The 20,787-nt window shown below is 44.8% G+C and overlaps 1 long non-coding RNA gene across 1 annotated transcript in view; it reads left to right on the forward strand.

The window, feature by feature from the left end:
* Positions 1-20,266, forward strand: part of LOC128418747 (uncharacterized) — a 54,387-nt gene extending 34,121 nt beyond the window's left edge. The window contains exon 4 of the long non-coding RNA XR_008331753.1: positions 19,762-20,266. This is a non-coding gene — a long non-coding RNA (uncharacterized LOC128418747). The remainder of the gene's footprint in view (positions 1-19,761) is intronic.
* Positions 20,267-20,787: the final 521 nt, after the last annotated feature.

Here is a 20,787-nt window from a genome sequence, read left to right on the forward strand (position 1 = left end):
AACCCGCAGGTGACCTTCCAAATGGCAAAAACGGCCCTAAAAGAGCCTAGAAAGGGCAAAAAGGTGTGAAAACAGTGCCTAGCAATCCTACAAGCCTTTGCAAGTGCAATCCCAGGAGCCCTTGCACCAACGGTTGAGGTCTGTGGAGAGTACAGGTTTGAGCAAGGAAGTTTGGAGGGAACGATTGTAGTGGAGTTTGGTGTTTGGTAAAATGCTGCTGGTTTTTTAAAGGGTTTTGCAAAGGTTTCAAGTGGTTTAGAGAGTGTTTCCAGGCTTTTTTTGATGGTGTTTCAAATATACATAAACACGCGGTGCCTTGGAACATAACCCCTGTGTAAATTGGGAGTTGTCTGCAGCAGCAATAATAATGATAATATTTATCTGTCCTTCACTCAGTATGCCTCTGAATGTCAATTGCTGGGCAGAGTGCTATTACATCCTCCTTTGCAGGCTTCCAAGAGGCATGTGGTTGGCCACTGTGAGAACAAAATGTAGGGCTAGAGGGGTCTTTGGCCTGATCCAGCAGGGCTTTTCATAAGTTCTTATGCAGTGCTGACTCCAGATTTTAGAGGGTCCTTCCAGCAAGACACTTCCCATGTCCCCCCCTTTCTCAGTGAAGCTACTACCCCACTGCCATTATCACCAGCTACTGCTGCTCCTCTGCCACCTTCACTCACTTGCCTGCCAGGGAGAGACCCAAGGAGTGAGTGTCAGCATCTGGGGGTTGAAAGGGCAGCTGGCTAGCCCCCAGCTAGCCCCTCTCAGCCATCACGCTGCGGAGATTCATCAACCTCTGGCTCTGACGTAAATCAGCGACTCAAGCTTGCTGCCTTGAGTACACTATACATAGCAGCGTAAACTGCACAACAGAAAGGCTGAGGCTGTGGATACATACTAAAACTACGGATTTATTTTACATAAAGCAGAAAAAAAACATGTCATCTCTCCTTGCTGTCTACTCAGAGAGACTAAAAAAATCAATAAACAGAGCGAAAGTCTGCTCACGGGACCCAGCAATCTGTGCTGGAAAGTAAACAGACATGTGACACGCAACAATCCCATGTCTTCAACAAAATGTGGAATGGAATCTCCCAACATCAAGCAAGTGTTATTACCTCCTGCTCTTCCTTCTCACCATCACTGCTGTCTGGGCCAGAGTGAGAGGTGAGCAGACAAGCAAGCAGGTTGGAAGCGTGAAGAGGTGGATCAGGTTCAGGCGGGCTCTGCTCAATGTGTACAGTCAGCTAGTGCCCATCAGTTCCAGCTCATTGTGCCAGTCCTGGTGCTGGAAGACCGCTACCCCTTTGGTCTGTGGAAGGGGTGGAGGACCCTTTTCAGCCAAAGCACCACATTCTGCTCAGGGCAACCTTCTGAGGGCCGCATGCCATTGGTTGGCAGAGCCAGAGGCAAAAGTAGGCAGGGCAGCAAATATAAATATCACTGTTGTAGAGTGGTCTAGCTTCTACACATACATACTCAACCATTCCTCTCTATCCTCCATGCAGGCAAACAAAAAACATTACCGGAGGTCAAGGACACATTCTGCCAAGCATAAGCATTCAGTGAAGCAGGGTCAGTGAAGGGTGTGGCCTGTTCTAAGGGCCAGATAGACAAGCTTGGAGGGCTGCATTTCTCTGATAAAAATAGGGACGTCCTAAGGAAAAGTGGAACATTCTAGGGTCAAATCGGAAACTGGGACGCTTCTGTAAATCTGGGATTGTCCCTGGAAAATAGGGACAATTGGAGGGTCTGGCAAAAGAAGCTTCACCTGCTGGTTTCTCTCCTGTCCTGTTGGGGATCCTGGCTTGCGCCATTCCTGTTAAACAGCTCCAGTGTATCGTTGGCACAATCTTTTGCAACAGAAAGCAATTACAGCTAACGGCTCCAAAGCTCTACCTACCGAACCTGATCTGCCTTGTCATGTCCCATTAACTTCGCCTTCAACTCTAATCCTTGCCCCTGTAGTATATAATGAAAGACATTCAAATATATGTATCAAAATGGCATCCGTATTGATTTATTAATGCTAGGGAATGCTGTCCTAATTGAATTGAGATCCAGGAAGCAAGTTAATGTAGCTAACAGTGATACAGGAATTCAATCTCCCCAGTGCCTAGAATTATGACTTTTTTTGGGGCCGTCTTTGTTGGCAGTTAGATAAATAACAAATCGATGTAGATTTCAATGAGCTTTCTTAAAAGGCAGAGACGGAGCTGAACAAACAAGCCTGGCATTTAGCAACCGAGGAAAAGTTTAAAGAGTTTTCTAAAGGTAATAAAGGAAATTGGGGAGTTTTTGGAAGGGGGTTGATGTGTGGTATCTTCGAAAGAAAGGGGCTGTGTTCACTGGGTCTGGCACTTGCTAACAGAAGGGTGGTGAAGGTTCAGGCAGCCTGAAGCCCACAGGGCCTAGTTTGAGGAGGAGGAGAGGGTCTTGCATATGCTCAGAGGCACTCTCACCCACAGCCAGCCTGTAAATACATACGGCTGCCTTATAACTATGCCAGATGGCTGATTGAGAACTGGGAGAGCTCGTGAAATGTAGCAATTAAGAGGCTGAACTATAAAGCAGGAAATCCTAAGTCTGAATCTCGCCCCTGTGAACTCACTAGTTGATCTTAAGCAATCAGTCCCATCCTTCCACCTGTAATAGGGAGATAATGACACTGGCCTGCCCTGGAAGGCTGTTGTGAGCATTAGTGAGATAATGAAACCCTTTGAAAACTCCAGAGTGTTTATAATGGCCAAATATTACTGAGATGTTGAGAGAGAGAGGGATCTCTAACAGAATGCTCAGTATCATCACCAAACAGCGGCTCCTAGGTGAAGACTATAATTCTTTGGTGGAGGCTGTAACTTAGCATTCTTGCTAAGCCATAGTTTGGCTTAGCATTACGTGCAAACGAGCCTATGAATGGAGAGTGGATTCATTCTTGTCTCTAGCACACATCCATGTAAAAAGCATGCATGTGAACACTAGGATATCACAGAATGCATAGCCTGCCATTTTATTTGCTCATTGTGAACCATTTCATAATAGATTTTAGGACAGATATGTTTCTCCAGCAAATCTTTCAACTAAAGAAAAGAAAACCCACTTGGCTTTTAAAACAGTAGGATGAATTTTGTAGAGGAAATGACGACATGAAACAACAAATGAAATAAAGTGTTTTATCAAATGTTAATTTTACTCCTAGACCTATTGGAATTAATGGAAAAGATTAACTTAGATCTATTAATTTCAATGCATCTACTCTGAGTAGAACTTAGAGCAACAAATTTGGGGACAGCCACCATCAGTAAGAGTATACAGCCGTACCTTGGATCCCAAACACCTTGGTATTCAGACGGTCTGGCTCCTGAATGCTGCAAACCCAGAAGTGACTGTTCCATTTTGCAAACATTCTTTGGAACCTGAACGTCTGACAGGGCTTCCGTGACTTCCTGCAGCCAATCAGAAGCCACGCTTTGGTTTCCGAATGTTTTGGAAGTTGAACGGACTTTCGGAATGGATTCCATTTGGCTTCCAAGGTACGACTGTAAATGGATTACAAGCATATTTTAATAAGTAGAACGTTTTAGGGCATGACACAAATAGGACTTGGTGTTGTTCTGCTAAAATGAGAAGAGCCTTGCAGGGCGTAGCTAGCTGCTCCAGCACCCAGAGTGGTGTGGGTGGGTGTGAGCTGCCCACAGGAGTGCCCTGGCGATCCGTGCACGGGGGTGGCACAGCAATCCACCCAGGGGAGTGGTGCGGCAAACTGCCCATGGAGTCCACCTGGTGGACACAAGCCCCACGCTGCTGTTTTGGGCAGCGCGGGGCCCCTAACCACCGTGTCACTCCCAGGAGAGAAGCATGGCTCAGGCACGCTGCAGGCCAGGCCCTATGGTAAGTGCCACCCCCTCGGTGTGCCATTTTGCCACCGCCCCCAAGGATGACACCCGGGGCCCACCCCCGCACCTCCCTTCCTACGCCCCTGGAGCCTTGCCAATACAGTTCTGTTTTCAGAACAAGAAGCCCTAAATAGCATGAACATCATGGGTGCTAGCCAATAGGCATTCTTCACTGTTGCTTTCCCCCTGATTCCAATTTAACCGTGCTGAAAATGTGCAGAACCCAAGCTTGCCCTGGAACTGACAAAGATACACACTGAGATTGCTATACATTTATAGCACATTTAAAGCACATTAACTGTGCTCATATCTGGCTTCCCTTAAATAATCTTGGGGGAACTGATGTTTATCCCTCACAGAGTCGCAGTTCCCAGTGCCCTTATCAAACTACAGTTCTCAGGATCTTTAGGAGAAGTCATGGGTTTAAAAGACCCATGGCTTCGTGCAAAGAATCCTGGGAACTGTGCTTTAAATGTATGGTGCATGGATATGACCGGAAAGTCAGGTCTTGAAATGTTACATCTCTGCACTTGCAGCCCAAATGATTTCTCTCTGTGCATATATAATATTGAGGATTGTTGATATTATGTTTTATAGCTTTGTCCACATCAAAATATGCAAACACATATGTCCCTACCCGCTAGTGTCCTTCTGGAATATTCTGTAAGTGATAAATCCATTTTATGCCTGGAATCATTTCGCCCCGCTGGAGCTGATATGGTCAAGCAGCTCAGAAGCCTGAGTTAATTAAATCAACAGCTAAGAGTGCAGGTTACCCACAAAAGTGAACTTTGGTGCCCCTAAAACCACTTGCCCAGAGAAGGGCTGGGGGGGAAAAACAGAGAAGTAAGTAACCACAGTTGAAGTAAAATGGAAAAAGAAATCATCAGCTCTATACCACTTTGGCTGGCTGGCCACAGGTATCAGGATATTAATTGCTCTTTGATTTGATTTTGTTGTGGGATTAAGGGCACATTGTGGCTTCTGTAGGTATCTCAGATGCTGTAAGGATGGAAGCGAAATCCCTCCACAGCACAGCTTCTTGTCGCCTCATGGAATCTACAATGTTGCTTCTCCAGGAACAATCAACGCCCTTCATTCTCATCTTCAATCCAGTCTTTTCCAGTATTTTTATCTGGGTAGAAGAAAGGAGTTGGGGCTTAAGGAAAAGCATCTAAAAGCACATGGTTGCATGGTGGAGGGCAGGGGGACAGTGAACTGCATCATTGGTGGGAAGGGCACTTCTCCTGTTAGGTATTTCTGTCCTACCTTTTCCCCAAGGAACCCAGCACGGCCCATACAGTTCTCTTCCTCCTCCTCCTCCACATTTTATTCTCACAACCACCCTGTGAGGTAGGTTGGGTTGAGTTTAAGGCCCAAGGTGAGCTTTGTGACTGAGTGGGGATTTGAACCCCGGGCTCCCAGGTCCTAGTCCAACACTCTAGCCACTACACCACACTGGCTTGCCTTTGGGATAGGGTGTGCATGTGTCCTACTTTACAGAGGGCATTTTCCATTTGAAGAGCTGTCTTGTCCAAGTCTGGTTTAAAAGTAAAGTGCCCTTGGAAGGGAGAGCAGGAGGGCCATAAAATGCCCCATCAACACTGAGCACCTGGACAGCAGGCTAAGAAGGCACACAGGTCATCTGGTCACTATGGCGAAATCTTCTGTATTTCTATTTAAATCAGAGTCGTTATTTATACATATTTGCCAATGCATGTATGGTAAATGGGTGCATGTCAATTGTACGCAAATTGGTGTCCTCTTCAATCCTTCTTTTCTGGTGACATGAAAGTGGCCACCCTGCTTCACAAATGCATGGACTACTTTTAAAATTGCAGAACAGGATAACAGGATGCCCCTGTTTGCTGAGCTGTTCATCCCCCTTGCTATATAAATGCAAAGACTGTTGGAATGCAAATTCCTGCTGGAAGCAGACCAGCCATTAGAGGATTCCTTCTTCACCAGAGCAACCAGAGATAGGCTGCCCTCTCTGGCCTCTTGGCAAACTCCCTTGTCAGGGAGAAAGGAACCCTGCTGACAACACAGTCCTAAACACCGAGGCTGCAGGTTCGATCCCCATATAGGGCAGCTGCATATTCCTACATTGCAGAGGGTTGGACTAGATGATCCTCAGGGTCCCATCCAACTCTACAATTTTATGATTCCATGCATGCTTGCTCACTTCCAAACCTCCTTAGCGCTGGGCAGGGGTGCTAACTTGAATAAAATATGGGGGGCTAGGTAAACCCTGCCTCACATAATTGATCACACACACCATTTGAATGGCAATGCCCTTCAACTTGGGGAGGGGGCTGGCCCCCTGAAATATGTTATTGGTGGGGTCAAAGGGACCTTAGCCCCTAGGAGTTGACTCCTATGCCGCTGGACTGGGCGGGGGAGAGGGAAGATTGGATTGGGCAGAAATGTCTCTGCCAGCCTTCACCGGAGGTCTCACTTTGGGATCCTTATACTGGCAGCAGCCAAGACAAGCCCTGAAACAGAGCTTTCTGGGGTGGGGGGCTGAGCCAGCCTGGGATCCACTGGATCCCCAGCCAACCCCACTGCCACAACATAATGGCATTGGGCCTGATTTAGGTCCAGGCTGGCCTAATGATCTGCCTGCCCCTCATCTTCCATCCCAGCTACTCGGAGGGCTGTGGATGCTGGGCTCTGGGAGAAGTCAGGATTGCTCTCTCAAGTGTGTGTTGGGTTGCAGCATCACAGAGTCCCATTTTTTCTGTTCCCCAGACCTGGAGCTGCACTGTCTATTGGCCTGTCATCTTGTCTAGAGATACAGCGACTTTTAGCAGAGGGCAGCCCCTAAAATGCCAATCTGAGAGTCATCTCGGTGCAGATGTAGCTCTTAAGACCAAGAAGACGCTTAAAGTCCAGGAGAAAAAGAACTGCCCTGTCCCATAAGTCATGAGATGTCAAATGCAGCCACAGACATTAAAACTTCACTGCAGCGAGTGGTTTAATTTCCGGGGATATAACTGCCACTTTGACTCTAATGGTAGATGAAAGTTAAGATTTCCTGGTCATTCTAACCTCAGCCTGGATGGCAGAAACCCCAGGAGTTACTGTTGCAAACAATGCACCTTTTATCCAAGGGACCGAAATCCCATTAGCCCTAAAGACGTTAATTATAACAGAAATTGCCAATGGTGGCTTACTCAGGAACTGGAGCATACAAGGAGAGTAATAACTTTGCCCCGTAATGCTGGTGCCATCTGGATGTGGGTTTCCCCCTGCCTCTTCATTTTTTGTTTTGTTTTTTAAATTCTCCTTAACTACTGTAATAATTAACAATGTTTGTCTGGCTGTAGGCAGCCAACATGCTTTGTCCTGAACAAAGGAGCTTCTAGAGGAAGTTTCAGTAGCATTCTTTTCTTTCGAGGGGGGATGAGAGTTGCTCAATCTACTGCTTGAGAAAACAGTAGGCCAATTTGTGGGGTCCATTTGGGGAAGACATTTGATTCATTTAAAGGCACTTTACATAATTTGCACTGTCCAAAATAACACACACGAAAGGAAACACAGTTCACGTTTCTCTGAATCTTGCAGTATGGTTCTACAGCCAAATATATCCATGTACTGGTGAAAATAACATGCAAGAATGCATTGTAATAGGTACTAGGCGAAGCCACTTTCGAAAAATATGTGTGTTAGGCAAGATTGCATACAAAAATGTGTATATTAGGAGAAATTCACACTAAAATGGTGATGAATTTTTCACAAAAAGCTTCTAAAAAGTCACAAGAAATTGCGAAAATGTGGACAGATGGACGAAGAGCCAGTCTCAGTAGAAGTCATCTTCATATATTTGAAATCTCTTTTATTGTCTAACCTGATGCATTCAGCCACAATACTGCCAATTGCGTCTAGGTGGCGCTGTTGTTTTCCTGTTCTTTCCGTCAAACTCTGTATACTTCCCCAGCTCACAAACCATGGTGACAGCTTTTGCCCTTGATGCCACTGAAAAATAGGACCTTGATATTTTGGGAGGAACATGGCTGTTAAAGTGGCATAATACTGCTTTTAATGGAAAGTGTAGGCATGACCTATGTATGCGTAAGTGTGGCTAGGATTGTAGTCTTAGTTAGATGGAACCCTCAGTCAGAGCCCAAAGCTTGGAGTTGATGCACTTCCTAGCAAACCTGGATTTCTTGCTACAAAATGGTGAAATGCCCTTTCTCTGGTATTTCCCTCCCCATCCTGGCTAGGACCACAGGAGACGGCTGCCCTTGCTACCTGCCTATAACTCTGCAAAGAGGAACTCCAAACAACAGCACTGTCTTTGTTCTCGTTTACCAACCATGCGGTGAGACAGGATTTCGGAAACAGTTTGCAACGTCTGCCTCAGGTCCTGTGGCTGTGCACTTTGGTTTTCCTTCCCTTTGACGATGTTGGGGGTTTTTTTCCACCTGTGGTTGGCCACCAGCATCTTGCTCGTGCAAGCTCACATTGTCTCAACTTCCCTGTTAGCTCCTGGGATCAGTGGGATCCATGCCTGACAATGATCCTGTCCACTGCGTCTGCTAAGTGAGGTTCCCCCCGCCTCCCCACAAGTTCCCTTTCTATTTTCAGGTAAAAAGATAGTAATGGCTTACTTAATGCCCAAATGGCTTCTAAGAAATTTAAAACTCTAAAAAATCAATACATAATTGATATCAAATGTCAAATTAAAAACCAATAAAAAATCCCATAACAAAACAGTTAAAGCAATAAAATTGTGCTACTTTTAATACTTTTTATTTCTTTGTTTCTTAGAAAATTGTTTGTTTGTTCCAATTATTTATACCAGGGGTTGGCAAAGTTTTTGTGGCTTGGGCCGGTTAACGGTCCCGCAGACGCATGCGCAAACGCTATTTCCGGTGCTCCTTCTGGCATGGAGGAGGCATGCGCAGCTTCCCATTGGCTGCAAGAGCTTCCTGCAGCCAATGGGAAGCCGGCCAGTGTTGTGGAAGGCGGTCCCTGCTCTGCTCCGCACCAGTTTAATGTGGTGCACGGGAGCCGACCGAGTGGGCGGTGGGGGCCGCTTGTGGCCCATGGACCTTAGGTTCCGACCCCTGATTTATACCTTGCCTTTCAGATAGAAATCCTGTCAAGGTGGCTTACGTGTAAGGTTCAGATATTTGGGTGGCATCCAGTGTAGTGGTACGTTAAAGCCACTTAGCAGTATACTTGTTCCAGTGTTTTGCATCAGTGGAACATTGTTGTACAAGTGAATGCATAAGCAGGTTGCTGGTAACTTGGTTGCATGACAGATTGCACAATCTTTTGCATGAGTTTCCAGCTAGCCTTTACCTTGGATTCATTGTGCAACATTAAAAACTCATCCATCTGCTAGTGCACAAGCCCTTGTGCTAGTGAAAACACACATCATCATCATCATCATCATCATCATCATTATTATTTTATTTTAAAAACCCATCAGGATCCTTTCCATAGGGCACTTGAGAGTAGATTGGTGTGTGTGTGTGTGTGTGTGTGTGTGTGTGTGTGTGAAGTCCCACCACTACAGCAGGCCTGGAAGTGGTCTTTGCATCCGTAAATGCTGTTCCCCATATTTCCATTGATCCCTTTTAACTTGCATCTTGAACTGTTTGAACAGACTCTTTGCCTTCCCTTGCTTGTGGGGAACCTTTGGTCCTTCAGATATTGTTGTACACTGACTCCCATCAGCCTCAGCAAGCATGGCCAATAGCCAGGGATGATGGAAGTTGTAGTTCAGCAACATCTGGAGGGACAGAGGTTCCTCACACCTGCCCAAGCAAAAACAGCAGACAAAATCCAAGCTGCTGGGCAGGACCCACTTGCTGACTTCTAAGTTTTGCAGAAATGATTTACATGTCTGGATGCCCAAATAACGAGCTTTGTGCCAATCAGCTTAATTTAGGCACACCACAGTATTTTGTTTAAGACTCAAATTAGTCAAGCAGACAAATCATGCCTTTCCTTAGAAATAATCTCTCTTCCTTGCCCTCCCCCTTCAACCAGCCTGAGGAAAATTTCTGTGTCATGTAAAAGCTCTCACACTGTCTTAACTTATGTTGGGTAATGCAAATACTTACTTACTTACCTACCTACCTATCTTGATCCTCATAAAAAAATCCATATGGTGATGGCTTCGGAAATTTAACAAGGCTTCTTATTCTTCTTCAAAAGTCATAAGCCTCCAAGTAAAAGGCCACATCTGCACCTTGCACCTTATGTTCAAAGCTCTATAATTTAACAACCATGACTTCCCCCAAAGAAGTGGCCCCCAACGGCTGCTCAAGCTGCGATGGAGGGGAAGGCCCAGGCAGGACTGGAGAGACTGTGGAGCCACCACTGAGGCAGCTGCAGCGGCTGCCACCTGCGTCCCCTCTGGTGCAGCTTGAGCAGCTGTTGGGGGCTGCCGCTGCTGCTGGGGAAGGGCCAGGCAGGACCAGAGAGTGGTGAGCCTCCCTGACTGGGCCCGATCCCAGGCACGACCTTGCTGGTCACAGCAAACTGCGTGGCCAGAGCTTCTGCTTGGCTGCAGCCTCCACATTAAAGGTAGTTCTGTCTGGGAAAATTTGTTGTTGTTGTTTAGTCGTTTAGTTGTGTCCGACTCTTCGTGACCCCATGGACCAGAGAATGCCAGGCACCTCTGTCCTCCACTGCCTCCCGCAGTTTGGTCAAACTCATGCTGGTAACCTCGAAAACACTATCCAACCATCTCGTCCTCTGTCGCCCCCTTCTCCTTGTGCCCTCCATCTTTCCCAACATCAGGGTCTTCTCCAGGGAGTCTTCTCTTCTCATGAGGTGGCCAAAGTATTGGAGCCTCAGCTTCACGATCTCTCCTTCCAGTGAGCACTCAGGGCTGATTTCCTTCAGAATGGAGAGGTTTGATCTTCTTGCAGTCCATGGGACTCTCAAGAGTCTCCTCCAGCACCATAATTCAAAAGCATCAATTCTTCGGCGATTAGCCTTCTTTATGGTCCAGCTCTCACTTCCATACATCACTACTGGGAAAACCATAGCTTTAACTATACGAACCTTTGTTGGCAAGGTGATGTCTCTACTTCTCAAGATGCTGTCTAGGCCTGTCATTGCCCTTCTCCCAAGAAGCAGGCGTCTTAATTTCGTGGCTGCTGTCACCATCTGCAGTGATCATGGAGCCCAAGAAAGTAAAATCTCTCACTGCCTCCATTTCTTCCCCTTCTATTTGCCAGGAGGTGATGGGACCAGTGGCCATGATCTTCGTTTTTTTGATGTTGAGCTTCAGACCATATTTTGCGCTCTCCTCTTTCACCCTCATTAAAAGGTTCTTTAATTCCTCCTCACTTTCTGCCATCAAGGTTGTGTCATCTGCATATCTGAGGTTGTTGATATTTCGTCCGGCAATCTTAATTCCGGCTAGGGATTCATCCAGCCCAGCCTTTCGCATGATGAATTCTGCATATAAGTTAAATAAGCAGGGAGACAAAATACAGCCTTGTCGTACTCCTTTCCTAATTTTGAACCAATCAGTTGTTCCATATCCAGTTCTAACTGTAGCTTCTTGTCCCACATAGAGATTTCTCAGGAGACAGATGAGGTGATCAGGCACTCCCATTTCTTTAAGAACTTGCCATAGTTTGCCGTGGTCAACATAGTCAAAGGCTTTTGCATAGTCAATGAAGCAGAAGTAGATGTCTTTCTGGAACTCTCTAGCTTTCTCCATAATCCAGCGCATGTTTGCAATTTGGTCTCTGGTTCCTCTGCCTCTTCTAAATCCAGCTTGCACTTCTGGGAGTTCTCGGTCCACATACTGCTTGAGCCTTCCTTGTAGAATTTTAAGCATAACTTTGCTAGCGTGTGAAATGAGTGCAATTGTGCGGTAGTTGGAGCATTCTTTGGCACTTCCCTTCTTTGGGATTGGGATGTAGACTGATCTTCTCCAATCTTCTGGCCACTGCTGAGTTTTCCAAACTTGCTGGCATATTGAGTGTAGCATCTTAACAGCATCATCTTTTAAAATTTAAAATAGTTCAGCTGGAATACCATCACTTCCACTGGCCTTGTTATTTGCAGTGCTTTCTAAGGCCCATTTGACTTCACTCTCCAGGATGTCTGGCTCAAGGTCAGCAACCACACTACCTGGGGTATACGAGACATCCATATCTTTCTGGTATAATTCCTCTGTGTATTCTTGCCACCTCTTCTTGATGTCTTCTGCTTCTGTTAGGTCCTTTCCACTTTTGTCGTTTATTATGGAAATCTTTGTACGAAATGTTCCTTTCATATCTCCAATTTTCTTGAACAGATCTCTGGTTCTTCCCATTCTATTGCTTTCCTCTATTTCTTTGCATTGCTCGTTTAAGAAGGTCTTCTTGTCTCTCCTTGCTATTCTTTGGAAATCTGCATTCAATTTCCTGTATCTTTCACTATCTCCCTCGCATTTTGCTTGCCTTCTCTCCTCCGCTATTTGTAAGGCCTCGTTGGACAGCCACTTTGCTTTCTTGCATTTTCTTTTCATTGGGATGGTTTTCGTTGCTGCCTCCTGTACAATGTTACGAGCCTCCATCCATAGTTCTTCAGGCACTCTGTCCACCAAATCTAAATCCTTAAACCTGTTCGTCACTTCCACTGTGTATTCATAAGGGATTTGACTTAGATTGTATCTTACCGGCCCAGTGGTTTTTCCTACTTTCTTCAGTTTAAGCTTGAATTTTGCTATAAGAAGCTGATGATCTGAGCCACAGTCAGCTCCAGGTCTTGTTTTTGCTGACTGTATAGAGCTTCTCCATCTTTGGCTGCAGAAAATATAATCAATCTGATTTCGATACTGCCCATCTGGTGATGTCCATGTGTAGAGTCGTCTCTTGTGTTGTTGGAAAAGCGTGTTTGTGATGACCAGCTTGTTCTCTTGACAGAACTCTATTAGCCTTTGCCCTGCTTCGTTTTGATCTCCAAGGCCAAACTTGCCAGTTGTTCCTTTTATCTCTTGACTCCCTACTTTAGCATTCCAATCCCCTATAATGAGAAGAACATCCTTCTTTGGTGTCGCTTCTATAAGGTGTTGTAAGTCTTCATAGAATTGGTCAATTTCAGTTTCTTCAGCACCAGTAGTTGGTGCATAAACTTGGATTACTGTGATGTTAAAAGGTCTGCCTTGGATTCGTATCGAGATCATTCTATCATTTTTGAGACTGCATCCCAGTACAGCTTTTGCCACTCTTTTGTTGACTATGAGGGCCACTGCATTTCTTTTACGGGTTTCTTGCCCACAGTAGTAGATATGATGGTCATCCGAACTGAATTCACCCATTCCCGTCCATTTTAGTTCACTGATGCCCAGGATGTCAATATTTATTCTTGCCATCTCATTTTTGACCACCTCCAACTTACCAAGGTTCATGGTTCTTACATTCCAGGTTCCTATGCAATATTTTTCTTTACAGCATTGGACTTTCCTTTCGCTTCCAGGCATATCCGCAACTGAGCGTCCTTTCGGCTTTGGCCCAGCCGCTTCATTAGCTCTGGATCTACTTGTACTTGCCCTCCGCTCTTCCCCAGTAGCATGTTGGACGCCTTCCGACCTGAGGGGCTCATCTTCCAGCGTCATAACTTTTATATGCCTGTTGTCTTTGTCCATGGAGTTTTCTTGGCAGGGATACTGGAGTGGCTTGCCGGTTCCTCCTCCAGGTGGATCACGTTTGGTCAAAACTCTCCACTATGACTTGTTCATCTTGGGTGCCCTGCTCGGCATAGTTCATAGCTTCTCTGAGTTCTTCAAGCCCCTTCACCACGGCAAGGCAGTGATCCATGAAGGGGAAAATATGGCAATCCTATATGAATGTGATCTTTCATGTTTACTGAAAAAAATTGGAATATATGTGTGTGTGTGTGTGTGTGTGTGTGTGTAAATTGAGAAATTGGAGACAGCATCTTTGCTCAAATTCTTTTAAATCGAAACATTTTCTGAGGACAAATGACTACATTTATTTATTTATTTATTTATTTATTTATTTATTTAAAACCCTGGTTCTGTTTTTCTGGGACTTGGTGACTCTCCCTCCTTATCCCTCCAATAAAACTTCAAATTATTCATGGCTATAAGGAAATGTCACCCCTAGTCAGACATTCCCCCTATATCCCTGTCCCCCCTGGGAACTCGGGGGCAGAAAATACCTTGTCCCTCGTCCCTCTCAAATCCTTCTTAATGAACACATTAAAATGAGACTGTTTGTTTATATCTTTTTCAAAATCTCCAAAGACATTCCTATATATAAGTCCTGCTTCGGATCCCGTCCCTGTAATGGGTCATTAATGTATTTTAAGTGAGAGAGAAAACTTGGCATTGGCAGCAGAAGATTGCTTTAATAGCAAAGTGACCCAGAGTGCCTTTTGATTGCTTTTAAATTCCCAATGAATAATAGATATTGGGCCTTATAATGCAATGCTAACAGGCCACCCTCTGCAGGAGCCAGAATGCTTGGTTAACGGAGCCAATTGGAAAACTCAATAGAGGAAGTTTAAAGGGGATGATGATAATAAAAAGTCCTTTAGAAAAGTGGGAGGAAAGCCGTCTATTGATGAAGACGGTATTTAAAACAGATACCTGGTTATTACTTCATTCCAGAGGGCTTGCAGGAGGTAGAACTCAATAGGACACACCATTGTCTTCAAGGGTAGCCCCATGTAAAGCACATTACAGTAATCCAGAAGGGAGGTCATAACAGCATGAACTACCGGGACCAGGCTATCCTAGCCTAGTAATGGTCAAAGCTGGCAAACCCACTTAAAAGCCCTCTTAGCCACAAGGGCCATCAGGATACCAGTGACTTCTTATTCATTCAGGGAGACTGTAACCTCTCTGAGAGTTTCCATCTAATTCCAAGCTGCTGGGGCTGATGGGAATTGTAGTCCAAAACATCTGGAGGAAGGCACCAGGTTGGTAAAGACTGTTGTAGGCCAGAATTTTTTTTAAACACACACACACAAAAACAATGTAATCATAACTATAAAAAAGATGATGTGGTCTGAAAAATTCAAAATATTGGGTTGTAGCCAATGGTGGCAGGGTGATGGACCCCAGTTTCACCAATCACCTGTGAGTTATATTGCATGCTGTTCTGCAGATCCCCTTGGACCTCAGCAGCAGCTGTTTAGGAGATGCAAAGGTCTGTAGTCGGAGGGGGAATTGGCAAGAAAGCAGAGTGTCCTTACCAGGCAGGAGCAGGAACACTTTCTACAATGTCATTGTTTATTTATTCCTTATTTATATGATTTTTTAAAAATTCTATCATTCCTCCATGGCAGTTCACAACAATCAGTTCAACCAATAAAATGAGAAAAACAAGTATTAAAAACTTTTAAAATGAATAGCAGCAGGTTTTAAAACATGCATCAGAAAGCACCCAGTAAAGCAATTAATTCAGCTGCCAGAATCAGGTAGTTTCTTCCCTCTCCCTTAAAAAAACCCAAAACTTTTATTTATAAATTTTATGGGTTTTATGGAGGTAGATATTTTGAGTGGGGTTTATTGGTTTGTGTTTTGTTTTGCTCTTGTTTTTATTGGAATGAGAACTAAAGTAGTATGAATGAACTGACTGAGAACTCTTCAAACAGATAAAGGATTGTGTTCTGATAACCTTAGGGAGGCTTGAAGAATTACATTTCAGTGAATTTTGATGAAGACTGACCTGATCTGCACCACCTGGACCGATGTGCAAATTGGAATGAAGTTATCCTTCAGATTTCACACTGCTCATTTGCAATATTTTTCTTGGCTCAAAAAATTGTGCAAACATGCATTAAAAATGCATTAAATGCATGTTTTAGGGGAAAGTATCTTTACAAATGCATTGAGGTCAAATATATATTTTTGCGATAAAATCCATATTTAAATAAGTATTTTAAGGAATATTTAAACATGAATTTTTGTGCTGATTTCCCCCCTCCCCAAAATATAATAGATCAATGCATAGACAGAACAGACTTCTGTCTGAACATGCACCAAATACAGACCTGAAAAAGGCTGACCCATCTAACTCTATTTCAGGCAGAGAACCATCCTCTGTAAAGTGGGGTACATGGCCACCCTAGACTTTGCATGCATTGATCATTGTCCTCCTTTGCTTCCCTGCGGTGTTGGCCACAAGTGGGCAATTGTTCTCTATCTGGGGCCCTGACAGGCAAACCTGCTGCAATTGCAACCAATGAGGTGAACCACCATGGGTACCAGGGGGCAGACACCCGACACCCTGCCACTTGGTGGATCAATAGGCATTAAGACTCCTGGGTCCAGGAGCGAAGAGGCATTAGTGGCTTCCCTGTCTGAACCACACTAGCCAGGGAGGGATTGGTGCATCCAGACCACCGAGCCCATCGTGGGAAGTGTGGTCATGGAGGCTTCTCAATGTTGTGTCCTTTGGCTGGGCAGAACAGAGATTGCGGCTAGGATGCAATTTGGGATAGACTAATATTCCTTCTTTCAGGTTTAGGTGTTTTTTTCCATTCTTAATTTCAGCTCTTCACATTTTTGCAGCAATCTGCAAACTTTCCCCCCCTTATCCTCATGAAAATCCATCAGCATTTGTGTATGAATTTCTCCTGATATACACATTTTTGTATAGTTTTAAGGAATACACAGTTTTGTATATTACTTAAATGTATATTACTCGGCCTCGTCATGTCCACAGAATGGAATATGCCAGGATCTCCAAGGATATGCTCTATGGAGAGCTAGCTTCAGGCACCGAACCCATTGGCAGACCAACTCTGCGCTACGAAGATGTCTGCAGGCGTGACATGAAGGCTGGCAACATCAACCTCACCATGTGGGAATCCCTTGCAGATGACCACAGTACCTGGAGACAGTCAGGTCATGTACCCATCGCAGTGGCGAGAGGAGGAATGGCTGCTGGGAGGAGCGAAGAGAAGAGAAAACACCATGGTGCATCTGCTGCAGCACAACCAGACACCTTTGAATGACTCTTCACATCAGAAAAATATTCCTGATGTTGATTCGGAATCTACTTTCTTGTAACTTGAATCCATTGGTATGGGTCCTACCCTCCAGAGCAGGAGTAAACAAGCTTGTTCCATTTTCCATGTGACAGCCCTTGAGTATTTGAAGATGGCTATCATATCTCCTCTCAAGTCTTCTCTCATCCAGGCTCAACATACCCAACTCCCTCAACCGGTCCTCATAAGGCTCAGTTTCCAGACCCTTTATAATTCTGATTGTCCTCTACACACATTCGAGTTTTTCAAGATCCTTCTTTTACCTATTACCATCACAATTATCTCTTGGAACACCAAGTGGTCACCAGTGTCTGTTAAGCAACTTTACTCATTAAGATCTATATATTCCAGGGTACGCCTGCTTGGTCTCCAATCTAGGTGATAAACATTGAAGGGCAATCTCAACATTTAGCTTAGGGGTAGAGCTTCAGCTTGAGAGTCAGTGTGGTATAGTGGTTAAGAGCAGTGGACTCGTAATCTGGTGAACCGGGTTCGATTCCCTACTCCTCCACATGCAGCTGCTGGGTGACCTTGGGCTGGTCACACTTCTCTGAAGTCTCTCAGCCTCACTCACCTCACAGAGTGTTTGTTGTGGGGTAAGAAGGGAAAGGAGATTGTTAGCCGCTTTGAGACTTCTTAGGGTAGTGATAAAGCGGGACATCAAATCCAAACTCTTCTTCTTCTGCTTTGCATACAGTCTCAAACCCTGGCATCTTAACTCCAGGTAGAGGTGGGAAAGACCTTTGTCCAAAACTGCCAGTTGGTGCAGATAGAACTGAACGAGATGGAGCAGTGTTGTAACTTTGTGTATAAGGCAGCCTCACGTGTTTCATGCCTATCAGAATATTCTCACACCAGCACCTTTTCTTCTTCTTCTTTTGTAATTCTTCCCTGCTTGCCATGTAGGTTTGCAATCAACAGGGCAGGTGGCAAATGCCGTTCTGCATAGTCAGGAAACACTAGGTGCTACTGCTTCATGCTTCTCAGAAGCACAGAGCTTAAGAGGCTTGGAAATGCATGGCAGAAATCGCATCTTCCAACAGGGATGTGTTTGAGCTCCATCTGTTGTGCATTAAAACATTTCTAAGAATGGCCACAGATCTCCGCAGCTTAAAATGTCTTAAACATGCGCATGTGCCCAAAGCGTCAGCCGAGAGAATTCGGCTTAGCGCCATGGACAGCAGCAGAGCGAGGCTGACTCCAACCAGCTGTAGATTTGGCCTGAAGAGACAATTTTTGAAACAATGCTTGCCACGTGTTTGGCTAGAAAAGTAGCAAAGTGATTCATTTGCTGATGCATTTTGAGAAGGGCTTCCAGTTTTGATGGGACATATAGAGGTTATTGTTCTATCAGTATCTGAAGGCGCATGAAAGTTAGCTAAGCAGGTTTAGATGAAGGATGGAGGACAAATGGATTTGTGCATGGTTTTTTAAGGCTCTGATCTGATTGAGCTTTGCTTGCACTGAACTGCTTCTTGCATCAAGCGCTCTCTCATGTCTGAGCCACTCATGCATTGTCAGGTGTGTTTTTTTTATAACCCCAGTTGTTGTTGTTTAGTCGTTTAGTCGTGTCCGACTCTTTATGACCCCATGGACCAGAGCACGCCAGGCACTTCTGTCTTCCACTGCCTCCCGCAGTTTAGTCAAACTCATGCTGGTAGCTTCGAGAACACTGTCCAACCATCTCGTCCTCTGTCGTCCCCTTCTCCTTGTGCCTGCCATCTTTCCCAACATCAGGGTCTTTTCCAGGGAGTCTTCTCTTCTCATGAGGTGGCCAAAGTATTGGAGGCTCAGCTTCAGGATCTGTCCTTCCAGTGAGCACTCAGGGCTGATTTCCTTCAAAATGGAGAGGTTTGATCTTCTTGCAGTCCATGGGACTCTCAAGAGTCTCCTCCAGCACCATAATTCAAAAGCATCAATTCTCCGGCAATCAGCCTTCTTTATGGTCCAGCTCTCACTTCCATACATCATGACTGGGAAAACCATAGCTTTAACTATACGGACCTTTGCTGGCAATGTGATGTCTCTTCTTTTTAAGATGCTGTCTAGGTTTGTCATTGCTTTTCTCCCAAGAATATCCCCAGTTAATTATATGCAAAATTAGATGGAAAAGTGTGTATAATACATACAAAGGAATCAAACCCCTTGCTTTATTTTTGCAGCATAATTTTATAAAGTATTCATTGCACACTATTTTTATACAGTTCTGTGTGCTGATGTATGCGCATGTTTATGGGTCGATTGCTTTAGTGTATATCTTTATACTATGTGTGTAGTATTATGCCTATAATAATGCATGCAATAGGTGCATGTTGTAAACTGTTTAGAGATTTTTCATTATACGATATTTCCACTAGATTGTCATAATGCTGTGACCTGGGTCGACTTGTCTGACAGCAGTGACAGTCAATAGGTACAAAGTTGAGATCAAGGAGGTGTGCACCCAATAGGCATTGCTGCTGTGTGAGGATAATGGGATAACAATTTAGTAAGTAAATAAAAGTATAATATGCTCTTCCCTGTGGCTGCAGGCAGGCAGCATAATTTTCACATTAGCCTTCCTGTCTGTGCCTTCTCTTTTGACTGTCTTTAACAATATTCAGAAATCTGCCTTTGAGGCAGCCTCTTTGGCTTAACTTTCCGGCGTAAGAGCAATTTTCAAAGCTGCTCAAAATTTCAATTGTTTTCAATTTTGGGGCTGATAATGGAGATTGGAGGGTGAGAATTGACCGACCCCCCCCCCGGAAAATGCTTTGTGAGACTGCACACTGATTCTCTTGAGTGGCATTTCCTCGAGCTGCTGGTTCAGCCATATAGTGTGTGTGTGTGTGTGTGTGTGTGTGTGTGTGTGTATCTTGGTTACTGCTCCATTCTTTCTCCTTCCTAGATTAGCCACATGGTGATCCTATGCCACCAGGAAGCACATCATAAACAGGATGGCATCACTGCTGTACTACATACCTCATCGGATTAAACTGCACAATTGCACCATGACAATCAGATGAAATCAGTTCAGAGAAGGGAGCAAGGAAGAGCGAGCAAACAGTGATGAAAAATTACAGGAAAAGGCAGGTGTTTTTTTGATATGGCAGAAGGAATTTGGGTCATTTCAGATCAGAGCTTATAGTTTCTATCTAGTAGTCATATCTTGGTTGTCAAATGCTTTGGTACTTGTACATTTCAGCTCCCGAAAGATCGAAATCTGGAAGTGAGTGTTCGGGTTTTCTAACTTTTTTTGGAAGCCGAATGTCCCATGCGGCTTCCACTATTGATTCCGGTGCACCTGTGCAATTGGAAGCCAATCGGAAGCCACGCCTTGGTTTCCAAATGTTTTGGAAGTCGAACAGACTTCCGGAATGCATTCTCTTTGAAAACCAAGGTACGACTGTATAGTGTTAATAAAGGCTAAGGTTGCCATACATCCGGGAAATCCCAGATATGTCCTCTTTTGGAGGGCCAGCATGCCCATCCGGAGGGATTGTTACATTTTAAAGGAAATGTCCAGATTTGTGGTTTTTAAATATTTATTTATTTGTTGTTGTTTTTTAGTTAGGTGCTGGCAGCTTGGGCTCAGGCTCGGGCATGGGCCACTGCCAGCCTGAGCCGGGGAAAGAGTCATACTGGTGCTGACGCTCTGCACGCCATGGCCGCTGCCAGCCCAAGCTAGGGAAAGAAGGGTGCAGTGGCCATGCGCGCCCACACATCTCTTTCCCCAGCTCGGGCTGGCAGCAGCTCAGGCTGTCCTCTTTTTTGCTCTTCAAGATATGGCAACCCTATAAATGCAAGAGAGTAGTTAGGGTAAATAACTACAGTTGTGAGTAGTACATTAACTACAGAGAAAGGAAGCAGCAGATGGTAAAAGGTTTTATGATATTTTGATCAACCAATCAAATATACCAGATTCTTTTTTTGT

Source organism: Podarcis raffonei, chromosome 8, assembly GCF_027172205.1.
Source record: "Podarcis raffonei isolate rPodRaf1 chromosome 8, rPodRaf1.pri, whole genome shotgun sequence".
NCBI classification, from domain to species: domain Eukaryota; kingdom Metazoa; phylum Chordata; class Lepidosauria; order Squamata; family Lacertidae; genus Podarcis; species Podarcis raffonei.